Genomic DNA, 9,301 nt, shown 5'->3' on the forward strand with positions numbered 1-9,301 from the left:
AAGCCCTTTAAACCTACCACAGTCAGTGGCTTTGCTCTTTTTTTGTATTGAGCATGATGTCAACTCAACAACCACTTTGCAACAATGTAGATTCTTTCAAACCGACTTTAGCTGGGCACCTGATGAAAAAAATTCAAACTTGAAACTCGGTCTCCATGACAACCAGCATGCATGTAGGGCTTTATACTTGTCCCTCATGTGTCCCCTATGTATTTGGACATTCACACACAGGTACGGTGAGTTCCAGGGCCCTAGGGCACCCCAAATGCATAGAAACGGCCCGTACACGCGCGTGTACGGGGCGTATCACTATGGGCACGCATACGCGAGCAAAGCCATAGTGAAACGGCCCATACACGCGCGTGTACGGGGCGTATCACTATGGGTACGCATACGCGAGCAAAGCCATAGTGAAACGGGCCGTACATGCGCGTGTACGGGCTGTTTCACTATGGCTTTGCTCGCGTATGCGTACCCATAGTGATACGCCCCGTACACGCGCGTGTACGGGCCGTTTCACTATGGCTTTGCTCGCGTATGCGTACCCATAGTGATACGCCCCGTACACGCGCGTGTACGGGCCATTTCACTATGGCTTTGCTCGCATATGCGTACCCATAGTGATACGCCCCGTACACGCGCGTGTACGGGCCGTTTCTCTATGGGTAGGCCTATGGCAGCACTCCCATAGTGATGGGGAACGTACACACGCCCTCAGAGCGCATGTACGGTGCATTCCACACCTGACAGTGGTGACAGGCAGCACACAGAAAGGAATAGAGCTGACATACTTGTCCAAGGCTGGACATCAAGGCATTGTCTGTGCAGTACTACATGTGTGGGGCACAGGTGTGTCAGGCAGTAATGTGGCACATCACTCCTGAGTTGTGAAGGCAATAGATGTCTGATGAGATGTGTACAGATGTCATGTGTGATGGTGGACTATGTGCCAGACATCCCCTTCACTCCTTTGACATGTGTGCATGTAGTACAGAACACTTGTGAAAAGCGTCACTGCCATGGCACAGTCAACAACACACGCAACTGTCCCCTGATGCCAACTACAGGGGTTTTCACACCTGACATGTGACTACCCGCGTTGCACGATTTGACTATGTCATGTATGTGTCGTGTGTTCCCATTAGCTTGCTGTAGGTGTTTGGTCAAATGCATCTGCAGTTGCTGCAACCAACATGTGTCTGTGTGTAGATGGCCATGGCACAGTGTTACGCATACCACACCACATGTGGAATCCGACGTAAGGTGTGTGTGTATGCATCGACACGGAGTTTCAAAACAAGGACATATCTGCATACTCTCAATGTATGTGGGATCATTATTGAAATGTAATCCTTCATGGCAAGGTGTGTGGTCTGTCCTTTTTCCATTACATGTGACCTGTGCCTCTAGTGTTCCGCAACCTGTCTGTACAATAAACATCCTTCCTCTGCACATATTTGGTTGTCTGTAAATTCTGTAATGCGTCTGCCTGCTCACTTACACTGGCCCACAGCTAGTTTCATGGCATGGCATTATGAGGTTGAGAATAAACGTTTGGAGCTGTCTCTTGGTAGGAGTGTCACATGGCTGCCATATGTGTCCAGGGCATATTGCACAGACCTGACTCTGTATGTAGCATATGTGTATTGCCTGTTGACCATGTGCTCAGTACATTGACATTGGTGGTGTACTGTACTCACTCTTCGTTGTCCCTTCTAATTCACTGCAGGGCTCCGCCTCTCCCTCGAGCAATTCCGGACTTGGCTGACATGCGGGAAAATTACTGTATACGCCGCTACCGCTTCCCCCAACGTTTGATTGGGGACTTGACGACACGGCTGGCAGCACACCTCCAACCGCTACACAGGTATCCTGGTGCACTGAAACCCAAGGTGAAGGTGATGGCAGCCCTACAATTCTTGGCCACGGGTACCTTTCAACATACCATTGCCCATGTGGGTGGGATGTCCCAAACCATGTTAAGCCGTGTTCTGCATGATATCTTAGAGGCCATGTTGGAGCACCTTGATGAGTTCATAAAATTCCCAACTCCTGAGCAGTTGACAGCTGTCAAGCGTGAGTTCTATGTCCTGGGAGGGATGCCCCATGTCATTGGGTCCATAGATGGAACACATGTGGCTTTGGTACCACCACAGGCACAGGAGGTAGCCTTCCGTAACCGCAAGCATTACCACTCCATTAATGCCCTTGCGGTGTGTCTTGCCAACATGGTGATTTCACATGTCTGTGCTCGTTTTCCAGGATCAGCACACGATGCGTACATCATGAGGCGTAGCAGGGTGCCTGAAATGATGCTGCAGCTGCGCAACGAACGAGCATGCATTGTTGGTGGGTATACTCTGCCAGTCCTGTATTTAACGTCACCTTCCTGTCTTACTGCTTCTCCTGACCCACTCTTGTCCATGGTGTTTCCATGTAGGGGACGCTGGCTATCCCAATATGCCATGGCTGATCATGCCTCTCCGCAACCCCAGCACGGCTGCCGATCACCGCTACAACAACGCCCATGGGTGGACCCGGCGAGTGATAGAGAGAACGTTTGGCCTCCTGAAGAGCCGATTCCGTTGCCTCCACAAGACCGGTGGCGCACTCCCATATGCACCGGTGAAGGTCTGCAAGATATTCCTCGTGTGCTGCATGCTGCACAACATGGCAGTGGAGAAAGCTGTGCCACTCATCCTGGATCCAGATGAGCAGGACCATCCACCCGTGGAGGATGAAGGGCTTGGGCACGAGGCAAGTGATGTGGAGGAGGAGGAGGCGGTGGAGGACATGCGGAGTCGGCTCCTACGCGACTTCTTTGCTTAGTGGTGAGTTCCAGTGTCTGAGTGTGCACGCATTGGGCTGTGTGTGGCATGTGTTGCAATGTGTGTGTCCATCTGCATGTCTTCCAAGTGAGTCTGAGGTGTGTTTGGATGTGTCACTCGAGTGATGGTGCAATAGAAGAAATGTTTTTCCAGAGTCATCATTGTCACCTAGCATGTTGACAACCTAATACGTGTCGAGTACATGCACATGCATGCGGATGTACTTCTTTTGGCTGACTTCTGGTGTGTCTCCCATCCACAGGTACTTGCGCATGCTGTCTGCTGGTGGGATTGTTGTGCTCCTGCTATTCCTCATGATCACAGCAACATGTGCTGAATCAGCGTTACATGCACGGACAAGTTTGAAAATCTCCTTCGGGTAAGGGATGCAGCATGGCTTTTTGGGAGTGGTCTTTGTTTTGAATGTGTGTGTACTGCTCCTGTTCATGTTTGGTTACTTTGCATACATGTAGAATCACCATGGGGCACATGACCTGGAGCAGAATTCACCTGAATTGATGGTCTGACTTGGTGACAGTCATCTGTAATGGGATTGTGATGGAGCCATCAATGTGTGTGACACTGGCTTCGGAAACATACGGGTTGCACCGGGTTGACATGGTGTGTGAATTCCCCATTAGGGGCTCAATGGTGTATAGCAGGCTCTCCGTGAGCAGCAGGGGGTGTTTAGCTGTAACCCGTCACTTGTGTGCCAGTGCCATGGATTTCCAGCATCTGTGGTGCTAAGGGGGGTGCTAGTGTTGGTCCCACGTCTTCATCCACATGACCTGTGTATGTGTAGACAGAGTTGCATTAGCATTCCGACACACGTGACTAATAAAGGTGTCCCTCTGCCTCCAAGGTGCCTCATCTCTGGCAATGGTGGTCTGTTGCCACTGTGCATGCGGCATGTCTGGCATTGTTCTCAGAGATGGTGCATATGAGTCTATGTGTAGAGTAGCAAGATGCAAGCTGTTTGTCCGGGATTAGAATCTGTATTGTGCATGATGTCCATGGCTGTGTAGGTTTTGTGGCCTGTCATTCTCCACGACGGCCACTGTGCCGCATGTGAATCCATTGTGTGTGTGTGTGCCATGTTGAACCAGACATTCCTTCCTTGACATGCACCTTTTGCATGGTTCCTTCCTGAGATCCTTGTCTTTGTGTGCTACTTGTGGCATTGTTTCCTTGACATGGCGCATGCTGCTGCAGGCCCTGCTGCAAGGGCACCCAGTGTCCACGCAAACGAGCTGGTGTCCATCATGGATTGCTTGCTGACATGTGCTATGCTGATCAGCAGCATCTGTGCCTCATGCGGCAGCACACTCTGCATTATGCACAAGATCCCCAGTTCCATCCACCTCAAGGCAAGAGGGAGACCCTCCCCCAGGTCAACTATGACATCCGTGTCTACTCCTACCCTGCACTCTACGGACATGTGCGTTAGAAATCCCATGATACTTGTCCACATCCAGGGTGCATCTGCACAGCTCTGCTACTACATCCGGCGACCAGGCCACATCAACGTCCAACAGAGATGGGGGGAGTGGATCACTGCCAGCTGCAGGATGACCTTCTCAATCCACGCACACCCTCAGGATGCAGCCCACACCCACAACACAACCTTGTGGCACTGTGATCCAACACCCAATTTTGCCATCTCCATGCATCCAACCTTGGCTGGCCCACCATTCTCCACATCCACCTGACTCAAGCATGCAGGACATGGTTCTGCCACGTGTCTACACATACCTGGGACTCCCACCCCAGGACACTCCACATGATCCCTGACCTCCGCGCATGACTGTTGCTCTTCTGAATAGGTCTGTGGGCACAGTTGTGCGGGCACCCCCTCAGCTGGTTGGGCCCATCACGGGTGAGTATGGTGCTCCATGTCTGTCTTGGATGGTACGTTGTGACCCATGTGTGTCCTGTGCCAGACTCAGACCCCTGGGTATGGTGGTTCGGAGTTAATTCAGAAATCAGGCATGGTTTGACTTTACAACACACACATGTAGTGGAATAATGCGAAATGACGGCATCATCTTGTGATTGTGATGAATTTCATTAGTGCTGGGGTACGTGTTTGGGGGGTGACAAGAGGTGCTTGGCGGGAGTGTAGAATCCAAAGTTCACAGGGGGAGTTGGTGTCCTTGCCATTGACAGTCATCAGAGTCTGTGCCACAGTCTTTGTCATTATTGGTCAGACAGTGACCAGTAAGGCCATGTGGCAGAGAATGTCCTTTGCTGCTGTGCTGCTGTTGGGCCATAGGGCCAGGTGCCACGCCAGGTGACCTGGGAGATGGTGATGTTCCGCTGACTCTCACGGTCTTTTGCGTGGACGACCCACCTTCCTGCGGGGACCCTCAGACGCCTGGCTTGACGGTGCAAGGGACGCTCCGTCAGAGGATTCCTCCTCCTCCTCCCTCCCTGGGGCTGGTGCTGGTCTACGCCTGCTGGCACAGGGAGGGTTTGCCAGGCTTTGGGCAATCTGACGGAGGGATTGGCTCATGTCCCTGTGCACCGCCAAGTGCTCTGCATGTCTTGCCTCCATCCTGGCATGATGCTCAACCTGCAGGGCCTTGATCTCATTGAGGGTCTCCACTACCTGGGCGATGCCTCTGGAGTCACGCCGGTATGCGTCCAGGATGGTTCTGACGTGTGCCATAGCCGGGTCCTGAGCCATCTGGGCAGGTTCGGGCCTCCGCCGTCCTCCACTCCCGCCACCCCTGCCCACTTGCGCCTGGCCTGCCGTTGTGGGCACATCGAGTCTCCGGGACCCCTGAGGGATGGCATTTGCGGTGTCGCCTGCCTCCTCCTGGGTGCCCGGAGAACCTAGTCCCTCCTGGACAGACTGGCTGCGTTGTTGTGTGCGGGCAGGGCTCCTGGGTGTCTCCTGGGATGTGGCAGGAATGGGGGTGGTGGTTGGCACAGTTGTACCTGACGCAGGTGCTGCAGGTGGTTGGACACCAGAGGGGCCAGGTTGGTCTGGGTCATCCACGGAGTGGTGAGAGTCGTCGCTGGCATTGGGGTCCTCTTCACGCAGAGCCCGGTCCTGTGAGTCTTCCCCCCCCAGTGTTGGGGGGAGATCGACGACGTTGACCTGTGTGTGAGAGAGACAGTGTTAATTGTGTTATATGCGACATCCATGTTTCATTCTTTTTTGATTTGGCACAGTTCCTCTGGGTGGTTGGATTTGGCTAGCATTTCTCACACAGTGCACTTGTGCATGGGTATGTCCCTTGGCCACAGCTTTCGACAATTTACCTATGTGTGACACAATCTTAGTTGATGCATAATTTGGGTACGCAGTCAGCAGTGTAGTGAGCGGGCGTAGCAAGCCATGCAGAGCCGCCTTACGTGTTGCACTGTACGTGGCCAAATGGTGTTTTTTCCATGCTATTTGAGAATGCAGGTAGGTAACTTAACAATTTGTGACAGGGTTCTGACGAACACAGTGGGTAGGTATACTGGGTGTAAGGTTCAGTTTGTGGCTGCAGCACAGATGTACTTGTGCACAGATTGACACATGGCCTAGTGTTTATCAAAGGTTGAAGGGGGGGTTAAGGCACTGCCAAACCTTGTCTACATGCACACAGTCCACCTGCTGACGAGCGGACATGGCCACACCACCCAAGGGTGATTTGGTCTCCCTCTGTCTCCCTTTCTCCCTCCCTCTGTCAGCCTCCTCCCACTGTCCGTCTCCCTCTGTCTCCCTTTCTCCCTCCCTCTGTCAGCCTCCTCCCACTGTCCGTCTCCCTCTATCTCCCTTTCTCCCTCCCTCTATCAGCCTCCTCCCTCTGTCCGTCTCCCTTTCTCCCTCCCTCTATCAGCCTCCTCCCTTTGTCCGTCTCCCTTTACTCCCTCCCTCTGTCAGCCTCCTCCCTCTGTCCCTCTCCCTTTCTCCCTCCCTCTGTCAGCCTCCTCCCTCTGTCCGTCTCCCTTTCTCCCTCCCTCTATCAGCCTCCTCCCTCTGTCCGTCTCCCTTTCTCCCTCCCTCTATCAGCCTCCTCCCTCTGTCCGTCTCCCTTTCTCCCTCCCTCTATCAGCCTCCTCCCTCTGTCCGTCTCCCTTTCTCCCTCCCTCTATCAGCCTCCTCCCTTTGTCCGTCTCCCTTCTCCCTCCCTCTGTCAGCCTCCTCCCTCTGTGCGTCTCCCTCTGTCTCCCCTTCTCCCTCCCTCTGTCAGCCTCCTCCCTCCCTCTGTCTGTCTCCCTGTGTCCACCTCTGTCTCTGTCCCTCTCTCTGCCCTTCTCCCTCCCTCTGTGTGTCACTCTCTGTCACCTCAGCCCAGCTTCCTGGGCACACACAGTTTGCAAGTCTTGCAAAGGCCATTGGCTTGTTCATGTGGGTTTGTTTCTTCTCTGCGGGCACCCATTGGGCGGAGTGTGTGAGTCTGCGCTGCTGCTGTGGCGGTGTGTGCTGACACTCTTTCAGTGTGCTGCGTCTTCATTGGCTGCTGTTATGTGCAAATTGTGCCTTCATACCCCTGTCGTCCTGCAACGCGGCCACCATTAGCAGGCAAAACAGTACTGTGTGGGGACACACTGTTGGTATGGCTGTGCCCTAAGCCATATGGGCTGAGGGCATTGTTGTGTGCTTCAGAGTTGCTCTATGTTAGTTTTGAGGCCCACCCTCCCGGCATCGGGGACATCCTGTCTTGTGTTTGTGTTTTGTGTGGCCTGTGACTTGGCCTGGCCTTGCTTGGGGCATGGGGCATGGAGGCGCTAGTGGCATGTGTGTATTTTTGGAGTGTGGTTGTGTCCGGTGCTGGCTTTGTGGGGGTTGCGTGCATGATTGGTATTTGGGTTGTATATGGCGTTCCCCCCATGTGAGGTGAGTTGTTTGTGTACTCACCAGGCTCTCGGACTCCTTCTAGTCCGTTACATGCCAACGGCTCCAGCGTGGTCATCACCTTCTCCTCCCAGGGATGGTAGTGTACCGGTCTGCGGGACGGACCTCCTCCAGTGATGTTGGCCTGGTTGTGCTCGTCTGTCATTTTGCGGCGGACCGTCCTCCGCAGATCGTACCACCTGGCTTGGCACTCATGCCTGGTCCTTCTGGTGGACCCAACAGCATTCACGGAATTGACTATCCTCTCCCACATGGCAGTTTTTTCAGATATGCTGGTCCGTCTGACCAATGTTCCAAAGAGCTGTGGCTCTACTCTGATGATTTAGTCGACAAGGGACTCCAGCTCGTCCTTTGTGAACTTTGGATTCTTGTTGGTGGGCATGGTGTGGGGTGTGGGTGTGGATGGTTGTGGGGGTGGGGGTGTGGGTGTGGATGGTTGTGGGTGTGCAGGTGTGTGTGTGTGTGTGTGTGTGAATGTGATGAGGGTGTGTTTGTGATGGTGGTTGTGTGAATGAGTGCAAGTGTAAGGTGTATTGATGGTTGAAGTATGGTGCAGTGCGTTGTCTCTGGGGTCTGGCAGCAGTGGATCTGTTGCAAAGGATCATGGTTTGTGTGTGTTGGGCCTTTTTATTGGTCCATTTGTGGGTGTGGCTGTGTTTGAACTTTGGGTGGGTGTGTTATAAGGAGTGGTAGTGGTTTGGGCCTCTGTTTATCTGTTTGTCAGTTGCAGGTCAGTGTATAGGATGTATTTGGCCTTGTTGGATATGTTTAGTGGTGTTGTGGGCCTCGGATTGACTGTCCTTGTGTTTTTTTGGTTAGTCATGGTTCAGTAGGAGTGTTTTTAGCGTCTGTACGGTGCGTACATGGGCCATGTTGTTGTACAGTGATGTCCTTTGCTATGGCTTAGTACGACTCGTACATGCCCGATGTTGGGTGAGGGTGCTGGTGTGTGGGCCTGGGGTAGGGTGCGTACGAACACGGGCAGGGTGTTGGTCCGCACCGTCCATCGGTGGTGGTGTTTCGCACGGTACATACAAGGGGGGCTGGGTGTAGGGTCCGTACATACACGGGTGGGGTGTTGGTACGCTCCATTCATACATGGGTGGGGGTTCGGTCCGTACATACACTGGTGGGGTGGGGGTACGGTCCGTACATACACGGGTGGGGTGTTGGTACGCTCCATTCATACACGGGTGGGGGTTCGGTCCGTACATACACTGGTGGGGTGGGGGTACGGTCCGTACATACACTGGTGGGGTGGGGGTACGGTCCGTATATACACGGGTGGGGTGTTGGTACGCTCCATTCATACACGGGTGGGGGTTCGGTCCGTACATACACTGGTGGGGTGGGGGTACGGTCCGTACATACACGGGTGGGGTGTTGGTACGCTCCATTCATACACGGGTGGGGGTTCGGTCCGTACATACACGGGTGGGATGGGGGTACGGTCCGTACATACACTGGTGGGGTGGGGGTACGGTCTGTACATACAGTGGTGGGGTGGGGGTACGGTCCGTACATACACGGGTGGGGTGTTGGTACGCTCCATTCATACACGGGTGGGGGTTCGGTCCGTACATACACGGGTGGGGTGGGGGTACGGTCTGTACATACACTG

The sequence above is a fragment of the Triturus cristatus genome, chromosome 11, assembly GCF_964204655.1.
Source record: "Triturus cristatus chromosome 11, aTriCri1.1, whole genome shotgun sequence".
NCBI lineage: Eukaryota > Metazoa > Chordata > Amphibia > Caudata > Salamandridae > Triturus > Triturus cristatus.